The sequence below is a fragment of the Bidens hawaiensis genome, unplaced genomic scaffold, assembly GCF_021521415.1.
Source record: "Bidens hawaiensis isolate Kalapana, Puna unplaced genomic scaffold, B.hawaiensis_p1.1 tig00050730_1, whole genome shotgun sequence".
Taxonomy (NCBI): domain Eukaryota; kingdom Viridiplantae; phylum Streptophyta; class Magnoliopsida; order Asterales; family Asteraceae; genus Bidens; species Bidens hawaiensis.
In genome coordinates, this window is record NW_027506172.1 from 21,131 (window position 1) to 33,498 (window position 12,368).

Sequence of the window (12,368 nt, forward strand, 5' to 3'; positions counted from 1 at the left end):
AGGCCACGTGTCACCAGCGCATAAGGTGGTGTATTTTTGCGGCATCGCGGTACGCGACCAGTCCCAAGGGACCGGGCGTGGTACGCGACGGGCTACAAAATTGGCTATAAAAGGGGGGTGAGGGCATGAACCCATTTCATCCCAAACACACCTTTCTTTACACACACATAGCCTTGGAAAACGTGCCCCGTTTCCGTAACAAGCCGACGTACTGTTTTCTCGTAATACATGCAAGAAACGAAGTTGGAATTAAGCTAGCAGTCACATAAGCGAGTAGATCAAGTCCTGCCTTATCGTGTTATCATTCTAAGCATCCAATCTAAGGTAGGAGTTATGTTTAAGTTAATTGAATTATAGCTTAGACTATCAATCAAGGCTATGGCCTTTAACCTTGATCGTATTTTACAAACATTTATTGACAATCATGTTTTCATAAAACGTTACTTCATGATGAAATAATGTTAAACAAAAGAGATATTTTGACGGGCATGTAGTAACTGGAAGGGGGATATCATAGTAGTAAGTTTCTTGCCTAAGGAAAAGTAATTCGCATAAATCCCAATCAACCGAGGGACCCGTTTACTTACCTGGAGAAACTTACCAACGTGATAGAACCTATTAGGCCAAAGCATGCTATATCAAACGTCACATAAAATTGAGTGTTTTCATTCACAATCAAGGATAAACGATTTCAAGGTTAAGCTTATAATCATAGCTTAACATCATTCAAAACATTCATACGAACCTATTTATGTATAGGTTAAGTATCATTCGCAATCAATCAATTAATCAATCAGTCAAGGTTTCCAACACCGACGATACAGGTGAATACGTTCAAACCTTTTTAATCAGTCAAAACATATTCATACTCAATGAGACGAACGGGTTTTTGTCTTAACGAGTCAATCAATGCCTACATGAGATAATGAAATCTCTAAAACGTTATAATACAAAGTAGAGAATAATATCAACTCAGACCGAATACGCATGTGTCTGGATCCAAACATATCTGTTAAAGCTAATCAATCAATCAAAGGCAATGAAGCCACGAGCTTAAACGGTCATGACCAGTTCTCAGTTTAGAGCCGTTTGGCTCGGGGAATACCGTTGTGTGTGTAGGGCAGTGGTACATATACCGGAAGTAGAAATGCTTCCTCTGAGATTGTCAAGAAAACTACATTTGTATTGTAATCGTCATTCAAAATGTTTTATTGAGTCATACGTGTTCACCAGCATATAGCTGACGTATTTTTCCAACCCATTGCAGGTAATTAAGCATAAGTAACATTAACAAGGATTGGAGTCTTAATGAAGATAGAAGCGCGTACAAGATGGCTCCGTTTTTTATATAACATCCTTGCAATATGAAAACATATCTTTTGTAAACCAATACTCAGGTATTTAATTCCCGAGTAAATTTTCAATGTAAATTAATATTATATTCAATATAAAGTCTTCCGCTAAAATTAACCCATAAACTATGATATATTTACAAAACATGTACCAACTTATAGTCACACGCCTAGGCCCTAAGTCGGGGTGTGACAGGTTGGTATCAAAGCCATCGGTTTCAGCGAATTAGGTATTAAACATTAGTACTTAGGCTTTAACCGTTATTATTATTGTTATTATTATTATTATTATCCATAGGGATAAGATAGGATTGGTAAACCTCCTATCCCTAATCTAACTAAAGTGCAGATGTCTTATATTAACTACTTTGGTCGTAGACACCGAGTAGCCATACGATCAGTACCGACAATCATTCACGAACCATCTGATATGGAAAGTAGGAATAGTTACTACACTAGCTTTTTCAATCGTGATCAACCAATCAATCCGATGTTACCATACGGAAGCCAACCTGTGTATCTTCCAGGCAGTCAACAATTTCCAATCGAAATCTCTGATAATACCGAGGACAACGTTCCCCAGTATTACCCCTCCGACATTCCAACATACCATCCTTTCGAGGAATAGGAGGTGCAGAGTAAAATCAAACAAGAAACTGAATCGGAGTCATCAAGTTGGATGAATTGTCACTCGGATCAAAGAAGATGGCAATTCGGATCACCACCATTGGGTTATCATTACCAGATCCCACCGACTATAACTGAACCAAGTCGTAAGCCAAAGATAAGGGTCATCTTACCATACAAAAAGAGATTAGTTCAATCACCAATCAAGAATCCTTATGAATCCGAGGAAGACCCCGAGGAAGAGGAGGATTCCAAGGAAGAAGATTAGGAGAATCAATATCCTTATTTTCCATCTTATAAAGGATCAATACCATCGATCTCCCAGCAAGCAAAAGAGATTCGGGAGGAGGAAAATCTCGTCGAGGAATTTTATACCAATAATATCCCCGATGAAGAAATGCATGCATACGTTGTTAACCCGCATCTCTATCCATAAGAAAATGCCTATCTCTTTCCAGCCGCATCCGCACCAACGGGATATCCGAACCCGCCAAATTCGGTGATGGACGAGCTGAGAAACGAGAAAGTGGATAAAAAGAGAATAGGGAGAAAGATTGCCAAGAAATGTGACAAGATGAAAAGTCTTGTTACAAAATGGATTAAGGATTAGAAATCATAGCTATGTACTGTTGTAGTTGTTATGATCTTTTTCTTGTAAGATAAATAATGTGATATAAAGTATGTCTTTTCTGAAACTTTGTTTTATTTATGTAACAACATGTCTAAAGCAAATAGTAATCAAGAAACTCAAATAAACAATAAAGGAAAGACAATCGAAGAAATCATGCAAGAAAAAGCAATTGCGGAAAATATACAAGCCATACCACAAAATTATGTGCTTGGTATCCGTGATCTAATAAAAGAGGCCGTGAATCCAATCTATGAAATATTGAAACATGACCAAAGTCGTACTGCCTCACATTCTAACAAAAGAACAAGTCGAAGTAAGAGCGAATCAGCTACTTCGAAAAGAGAATCAAAGAAAGAATCGAAAAAGGAATCGGAAAAGAAGGAAAGTAAGAAAGAGAAAGAACCGAAAAAGAAAGAAACTAGTGATGAAAGCTCGACTGCTGAAAACAACCTCCATGAGAAAACAAAGAAACTTAAGATACATGAAGGTTGTGATTTCAAGGTGTTTAAAGTCTATAACCCCAAAGAATTTCATGGGGATAAAGGAGTAATACATACCATCCGATGGTTGGAGGAAATGGATTCGATTGTGCTGATTAACAAGTGTACAGAAAGCGAGAAGGTGCAATATACCTCCCAGATGTTCAAGGGGGAGGCATTAGAGTGGTGGAATACCCTGATTGGAATCAAGGGTAGAGAGAATTTATACAATCTAGACTGGGCAACATTAAAAGCAATGGTAATGAAGAAGTTCTGTCCAATTAACGAAATGGATCAGATTCAAACCAAGCTATGGAACCACAAGGTTGTGGGAACCAATCTCAAGGAATATAACACCAAATTCCTTGAGTATTGTAGAATCGTACCTCACTTGGTCACTCCTGAAATCAATAAAGTGACGCGCTATATCTACGGATTGCCAATTGAGATCCGTGACTTAGTTCGATCACATATGCCGACCACGACGGAATCTGCCATGGAGTTGGTCGGATATTTGATGGACGGGATGTTGAGGAACCGAGATGAGAAGAAGAAGGACGATGGAAAAATGAGTGTGGGTGGAAAGGTGAAAAAGATGGAGAAGAAAAGAGAACGGGGATTTGTGTATAGTCGCCCCATTTGCAAGTCGTGCGGTAGGAGACATTTCGGTAGATGTCTTCGACCAGATAATACGGTGGTATGTGGATTCTGCAAGAAACCGGGACACTCGGAAACGGATTGCCGGAAAAAGACAGGAGTATGCTTCGAGTGTGGTGAGAAGGGACACTACAGTACTGAGTGTCCAAAGAAGAAGACAACAATAGTGACAGTTGGTGCAAGTGGCAACGGTACGAAGACCGATGCCAAGAAATGAAACGCTCGTGTCTTTATGTTAGACACTCAAAAAGCAGCTGATATACCGGACGTGATAACCGGTACGTTTCCTATAAATAATGTTTATGCTAGAGTATTATTTGACTCGGGTGCAAACCAAAGTTTTATAGATTATAAATTTTGTAGTCTATTAAATGAGCCCTTAGTTAAATTAGATAAACATTACGAAGTCGAGACAGCTGATGGTAATGTAAGTAGAATAACCGAGGCTTTAGATAATGCCACAATTTCCTTAGCCAATCACGTCATACCTATACAATTGTTACCCATGACATTGGCAGGTTTTGATGTACTTTTAGGTATGGACTGGTTATCGTTTAATCAAGCCCGTATCCTATGTAACGATAGAGCCATCGACATTCGAACACCCAATAACAAAACCATTCGTATAACCGGGGATAAAGAAGGAGGAAAAGTAGGAATCATATCCAAGATTAAAGCAAGTCATTGCATAGGTAAAGGATGCCTCGCATTCATGGCCTATGTAACCAAAGAACCCGAACCAAAGAAAATGGAGGAAGTGCCAATCGTATCCGAATTTCAAGATGTATTTTCTGATGAACTACCAGGAGCCCCGCCTGATAGAAAAGTAGAATTCAAGATCGACCTCATGCCAGGAACATCACCAATTGCCAAATCACCTTATCGTCTAGCACCAACGGAAATGAAAGAACTAAAGAAACAGTTAGATGAACTTTTGGAGAAAGGATTTATACGACCGAGTTCTTCACCATAGGGAGCCCCAATTTTGTTCGTAAAGAAAAAGGATGGATCGATGAGGATGTGTATAGATTACCAAGAATTGAACAAGGTTACGATCAAGAACAAGTATCCATTACCAAGAATTGACGACTTGTTCGATCAGCTTCAAGGAGCAAGTTGTTTTTCCAAGATTGACCTAAGATCAGGTTATCATCAATTGAAGGTGCAAGAAGAAGATATACCAAAGACAGCCTTTAGAACCCGATATGGAAATTATGAGTTCATTGTGATGCCTTTTGGACTCACTAATGCTCCGGCAGCTTTTATGGACATGATGAATCGGGTTTGTAAGCCATATTTAGACAAGTTTGTTATTGTTTTCATCAATGACATTCTTGTTTATTCAAAATCCAAAGACGATCATCAAGTTCATCTTAAAATCATACTTGAAACCCTAAGGAACGAGAAATTATACGCCAAATTCTCGAAATGTGAATTTTGGTTGTTCGAAGTACAATTTCTTGGTCATGTTATAAATTAGAAGGGTATTCAAGTAGATCCAGCAAAAATTGAGGCCATAACCAAATGGGAGAAACCCAAGACACCGACTCAAGTCCGAAGTTTTCTAGGCTTAGCTGGATACTATAGAAGATTCATTCAAGACTTCTCCTGAATAGTGGTTCCATTAACTTCACTCACAAGGAAAGCAATTAAGTTTGAATGGGGACCGAAACAAGAAGAAGCATTCGAAACACTAAAACAAAAGTTAACTAATGCACCGACTCTGGCTTTGCCAGAAGGGCTGGAAAACTTTATCATTTACTGTGATGCTTCGCATACGGGAATGGGAAGTATTTTGATGCAAGGAAAGAAAGTGATTGCTTATGCTTCGAGACAATTGAAAGCTCATGAAAAGAATTACACCACACATGATCTTGAATTGGGTGCTATAATTTTCGCGTTGAAATTATGGCGACATTACTTGTATGGTGTAAGATTCACGATATACACCGATCACAAAAGTTTGAAGCATATATTCGATCAGAAGGAATTGAATATGAGACAAAGGCGTTGGATGGAAACACTTAATGATTACGACTGTGAGATCATATATCATGAAGGAAAAGCTAACGTGGTGGCTGACGCTTTAAGTAGAAAAGAACATGAGAAGCCAAAGAGAGTTCGAGCTCTTAGATTGGAACTTAAAGTTGATTTAACTAGTCAGATCAAAGAAGTTCAGAAGTTGGCACTAGAAGAAGGAAACATTAAGGCCGAAAAAGAAAACGGCACAGTTGATCAACTATAAAAGGAAATGACGAAATTCTTAGACTCGGTACAAGGATTTGGGTACCGATGATCGGAATTCTAAGAGATAAAATTTTAGAAGAAGCACATAAGTCAAAGTACATGATGCATCCGGGAAGTGACAAGATGTATCACAAGTTAAAAGATGATTATTGGTAGATCGGGATGAAGAAAGACATTGCTTTGTATGTAGCTAAATGCCTGGCGTGTTCTAAAGTGAAAGCTGAACATCAAAAGCCGTTAGGATTACTACAACAACCAGAAATCCCGATATGGAAATGGGATATGATAACTATGGATTTCATCATGAAGTTACCAAAAACTTCACGTCAAAATGATGCAATCTGGGTTATTGTAGATAGACTTACTAAGTCTGCCCATTTCATTCCAATTCAAGAAACGTATAGTATGGATAAGTTAGCACATCTATATGTCGAAAACATAGTATCCTTACATGGTGTTCCGCTATCCATCATATCCGATAGAGATAGTCGTTTCACTTCAAATTTTTTGTCAAGCTTTCAAAAAGCTATGGGGACTCGACTAAACTTAAGTACTGCATATCATCCCCAAACTGATGGCCAAAGTGAACGAACAATTCAAACCTTGGAAGAGATGCTTCGAGCATGTGTTATCAACTTAGGAGGAAGTTGGGACACTCATCTTGCACTGATGGAATATTCGTACAATAACAGTTATCATACGAGTATCCAAGCAGCACCATTCGAAGCATTGTATGGACGTAAGTGTAGAACACCTGTATGTTGGTCAGAAACAGGTGATAGTTCGTTTTCAGGACCTGAAATTGTTCAAAGAACCACTGATCAAGTTATACAAATCCGAGAACGATTAAAGGCAGCAAGAGATAGACAAAAGAGCTATGCGGACGTTCGTTGCAAGCCATTAGAATTTAAAGAAGACGATAGAGTCTTATTGAAAGTGTCGCCTTGGAAACGTGTAGTAAGATTCGGGAAGAAAGGAAAACTGAGTCCAAGATTCGTTGGACCATTCAAGATACTCAAAATAATTGGACCAGTTGCTTATCGGCTAGAATTACCTGAGGAGATGAAGGGAATTCACGACGTGTTTCACGTATCCAATCTACGCAAGTGTTTAGCCGATGAAACCCTTGCAATGCCATTGAAAGTTGTCAAGATCAACGAGAAACTTAAGTTTGTAGAAAAGCCGATTCAAATAGAATATAGTATGATTAAGTTTCTCAAACACAAACGACTCAAGCTCGTGAAAGTCAAATGGGATTCAAGACGAGGACCCGAGTATACGTGGGAACTCGAGTCAGAAATGAAGAAAAAGTATCCCAGTCTATTCCAATAAATGGCGAGGACGAGATTATTCAAAAGGTGGGGAGGATGTAACACCGCGTCTTTTACCCTCTTTAATATGAGCTTAAATGTACTAACTTAGAAAGTTCAGAGACCAAAATGTAAATTCTGAAAATCTTGTCCCGCCGCGGTACGCGACGGGGTAATATGTAACCCATCGCGTAGCGCGATGGGGTTGCTGAGTCAGTGGACACGTGTTGAACACCGTGTCGACACGTGGCGCATTATGACAGGCCACATGTCACCAACGCATAAGGCGGTGTATTTTTGCGGCATCGCGGTACGCGACCGGTCCCAAGGGACCGGGCGCGGTACGCGACGGGCTACAAAATTGGCTATAAAAGGGGGGTGACGGGCATGAACCCATTTCATCCCAAACACACCTTTCTTTACACACACATAGCCTTGGAAAACGTGCCCCGTTGCCGTAACAAGCCGACGTACTGTTTTCTCGTAATACGTGCAAGAAACAAAGTTGGAATTAAGCTAGCAATTACATAAGCGAGTAGATCAAGTCCTGCCTTATCGTGTTATCATTCTAAGCATCCAATCTAAGGTAGGAGTTATGTTTAAGTTAATTGAATTATAGCTTAGCTGAAAAAACGTTAGTTTCTATATCAACAAGTTCACCATCCACGACCACATCACAAGTCGTTCTGCCAGTCTTATCAAATGAAAACTATCCATGATGTAAAGAGATACCATCTCTAATAGAAGGAGTTTGATCATCAATTGCAAAATAAAAGGGAACAAAGTTAACAGAGTCATTAGCGGTAATATTATCCAAATTATTGCAACCGAAAACATAATTAAAGTTTAAAGCATTAAATGGTTCCAAAACACAAGGATCATTCTCCTTAGCCTCACCACTACTTACTCCACCCGCTTCACAAGATGAAATATTGTTAGCATTGATTGTTTCACCAACAAAAACAACATTACAAGACGACTGAGGATCAGATGGTTTTTGCTTAGGCACATGACCAATGCCATAAACCATCTCATCCTCATGAGATTCATTGCACGCAACCTAGGATAAGGAGTGTAATTATTGTTAAATTGAGGTAGTATAGCAGCATGATTAAATCTAATCCCCCCCCCCCTTTGTTTAAACCCCAACTGAGAGTCAATAATCCCTCCTAGAGCCTTAGAAGCAATCTCAAATTTGTCAGCTCGAATTTAAATAATAAAATAGCTAAATAAGTTCGCTTTGCTCACAATGGTAACCGATATGCATAAATAAACGAAAACGACCAAAATAAAATGCATATCGAAATGTGGATAAACATAATCTCGGAAACCCCTTTTATCAAAACTAATTATTATTCTTATTAAATTTAATCAATTGTTAAACTTGTGGGCATAATTCAAATTGTTTAGTTTAGCGAGACTGAAATTGATAAATCAACAAACTTTAAAAAATAACAAACCTTGTGCCTCCTACGGGATTCAAAGGGTGACCCCACTTTTCAACAAAAGGCTTAACCACCTGACAACATTTTTCTTGTGAATCAATGAGGTCAGTATACAATTAATCATGAAATTAGAACACATAGGTTTTAATATATCTACTAGGTTAAAGCTCGTGTATTACACGAGTCTGAATAATTAATAAAAATAAAATAAAGCAAAAAAATAAATATTACATAAATAACCTAAAGTTACAATTCACATATATCTAAATGTAACAATATTAAAATGATAAAATGATGAATTTTGCAACAATATTATCCTTATATTTTAAAAGAAGAAAAATAAAAATAAAGGAATATTAGATTGATAGATGACAAAAATGAATTCATCTAGCTACATTATCAAAGCTACCATGTAAAAGTTTCTATTTTTACAATATCTCCTTTGTGAATGATAAAATGAAAAATATGTTGATGGTGAGAATTGAACCCATTACCTTGCTTTTAAAATTTTAGTGGTTTACTAACTCAACTAAGACAAATTGATGTTAATATTTTTATTTTTTAATTGATATAAATTCAAAACATTTCATTTTAATTTATTTTAAAATACAAATTATTATTACTAATCTATGTATTTCAGGAAGTTATTTATATCTTATAAATCTAAAAAATATGTTCTTATGTATATTATTAAATTTACTTTTTTTTTTGTTACAGCCCGTTATAGTATTAGATAATTTCATTTTAGTGTATATGCTATTGGGGTCGATAAGTCCAATAACCCAAAACATTGACTTGTCATAAAGTAAAACAATATTCATAAGTTATATGCATGTTTATTGTAGTTGAAAACAAGACAACTCTTTTATACGTTCAAATTTGTATTTTGTATATAGCTAACATATAAACTCACAGTATTGGTTGACCTTTAGCATGTATATGATAACTTGCCTTTAAAAGGCATTAAAATGGATGGTTGACAATTAGAATATAAGTCATACTTATAACTAAATGTTTATTAACATTACCAAGTTGTATTAGTTTATAAAACTATTAGCTAACAACATGAGAACGACAATGTACGTGATTTGAAGTTAAAGAAACTAACACATGTTCAAAACTAACAACATAGATTTGTTTAATCAAACCATAACCTCATTTGACTTTGAGTTTTATTAGCGTTGTGATGATTATAAAACCCAAGCATTTATCACAAAATTAAGTTTGAATCTCGAGTTCTATTAACTTAGTTTTGGAATGGATGTTAGCTTGGTTTGATTGATACGTTGTGAAACAACAAAATTTTACTTTCTCAAACATGTAGGAAATTGTTTCCTGTTAAGTGATTTTAAAGTTTTGAACCAAACCATTAACACCCCTAGTTCCCATGCTAAGTAACTATTTGCATATTCAAATTCGATCATGTCGCAAATATTAAATATAACATGCTACAAGTAACAAGGGGACTCATGGTCGAAGCCTCGATGCTTGAGGGCCTAGGATTAACTATAAAAGTATGTACATATAGTAGTGTTGCTCTTCAAAAGTTTAAGAGTGAGTCATATGTATGCATGTAAATGAACCGAATGTTCGGTGAACTATTCGTGAATTGTTTGGTGGGAAGTTCGTTTATGTTCGTTTATTTAATAAACGAATGAACATGAACAAAAAATTTGTGTTCGTTTAGTTAAACGAACAAACATGAACACATGTTCCGTTCGTTTATTTATGTTCATGTACGTTCGTTTATGTATTAATAGAAAATAATTAAATATTATTTGGATAGGTCATCTACTTAAAAGTTTTATATTTGTTAATTTGTATTCATTTATTTGTTTTTATTTAAGTTCATTTATGTCTATTTGTGTTCATTTACATTTGTTCATATATGTTCATTTATCTTTGTTCAGTTATGTCCGTTTAAATTTAAAATAAACGAACACAAATGTCCATTTTTAAATAAGCGAACATGAACATAAATATTTGTTTGATTAAGTGTCTGTGTTCTTTAAAATTAAATTAACGAACACGCTCTTGTTTGTGTTCATTCGATTCGTTTACAGGCTTTCATCATTCACATATATGAATACATCAGTCTAAATCTCTAGACTCTATCGATTTTATTTATGTTTGTTTGTGTTCGTGAACACATTATTCTCTTAGACGAACATGAACAAGAACTTGTTCGTGTTCGTTCGGTACATCTACAGCCCTAGTCCTATGGTATACAAATGCGTTTTATAAAAAACAAAAATTCTAATGTAATTTTCACATAAAATTTCGGATTTATTGTACACATTAAAATAAAATAAAACAAAAAGTCAATAAGCTTTAGCTCAACTGGCATTTGGGCATGAGGCCCTAAGGTCTCAAGTTCGATTCGATCTCAACCAGGCTTTAATGCAGTAGACCTTTGGATGACAGGTTTTTCCCCGAAACATGAGACAGTGGGCTTAAATTACCCAGTGTTGTTGGCGATCACGGGCGTATGAGGTCACCTCTTGGCATTGAGTTATCCTGTGTAGCCTGACTTTATTTGTTGATCGTTCAAAAAATAATATAAACGTTACTTTTTATTTTGAATGACGAATTTCTTTTTTAGTTCTTATTGTCTTGAGTGACGAGTTTCTTTTTTAATTCTTGTTGTCTGTGAGACTTGAATCCAATACTTCCAAACTCTTTCAACTTAAGGTGTTTAAAGACTTTGACTTTGCCGATAAAGTACCAACCCCATTGGTATAAAAAAAATTTAAAAAATTTAAAAAAAAAAAAAAAAAACTGCTTAAAGTAAGATGACTTAAAAATAAATATTGATAGATGAGCTTAAGACATTTGAGAGAAGTTTGAAAACTGAAAACGGCCAAGAACACAAGGAGGAGATAGTTTAAAAGGGTTGACCCTAAATGGACGGTCCAGATTAATAGTTTCTTTTCCCCAACTCCCACTCGTGGCGCCCACGATTCCTCAAACGTCAACCCCTTAGCTTTCTATATATATCTTAATCTTGTGTATTAAATTCGGAACATCAATCAATGCTTTCGTACTCACAGAAACAGATAGAGATGATTGCTAGTTTAGGATATGCACGAATGTGGCGGTGTGCGGCGGTGCTTGCATTATTATTGGCGGCTTCTTTCGCCGGAGCTAACGCCCACTTTACCACAGGTGATATATTATTATTATTGTTGTTGTTGTCGTCGTCGTCTCCTTCTATGTTTTCATTAGTGACACATGTTTTCATTAGTGACACTGTGTTCTTCATCGAGATTGGATTAAGTGATGGTTTGGTCTTATGTTTTTCTAATATTTTTTATGATTCCAAAGATGTTAACACTTATTTTGATACTAGGGGTTGATTGATTTGGATTATGTTGGTATATGTTGGGTAAGCCTGACAAGTAGATGGATCGAGTCGGGTGGGGTTCTCAGTAAAATAAGTTAAGCTAACCTAAAAGCATGTTACAAATTATAGCGATATATTTAGTTTAAACATAGTTTAATCATCGACTATGTCATGTGGTTCCACATAAAGGTGAAAAACGTCATGTCATATAGATAAAACATGTCCCACTAAAAAAGATAGGCAACATTTTCACCCATCTCATATAACTAAAATAATA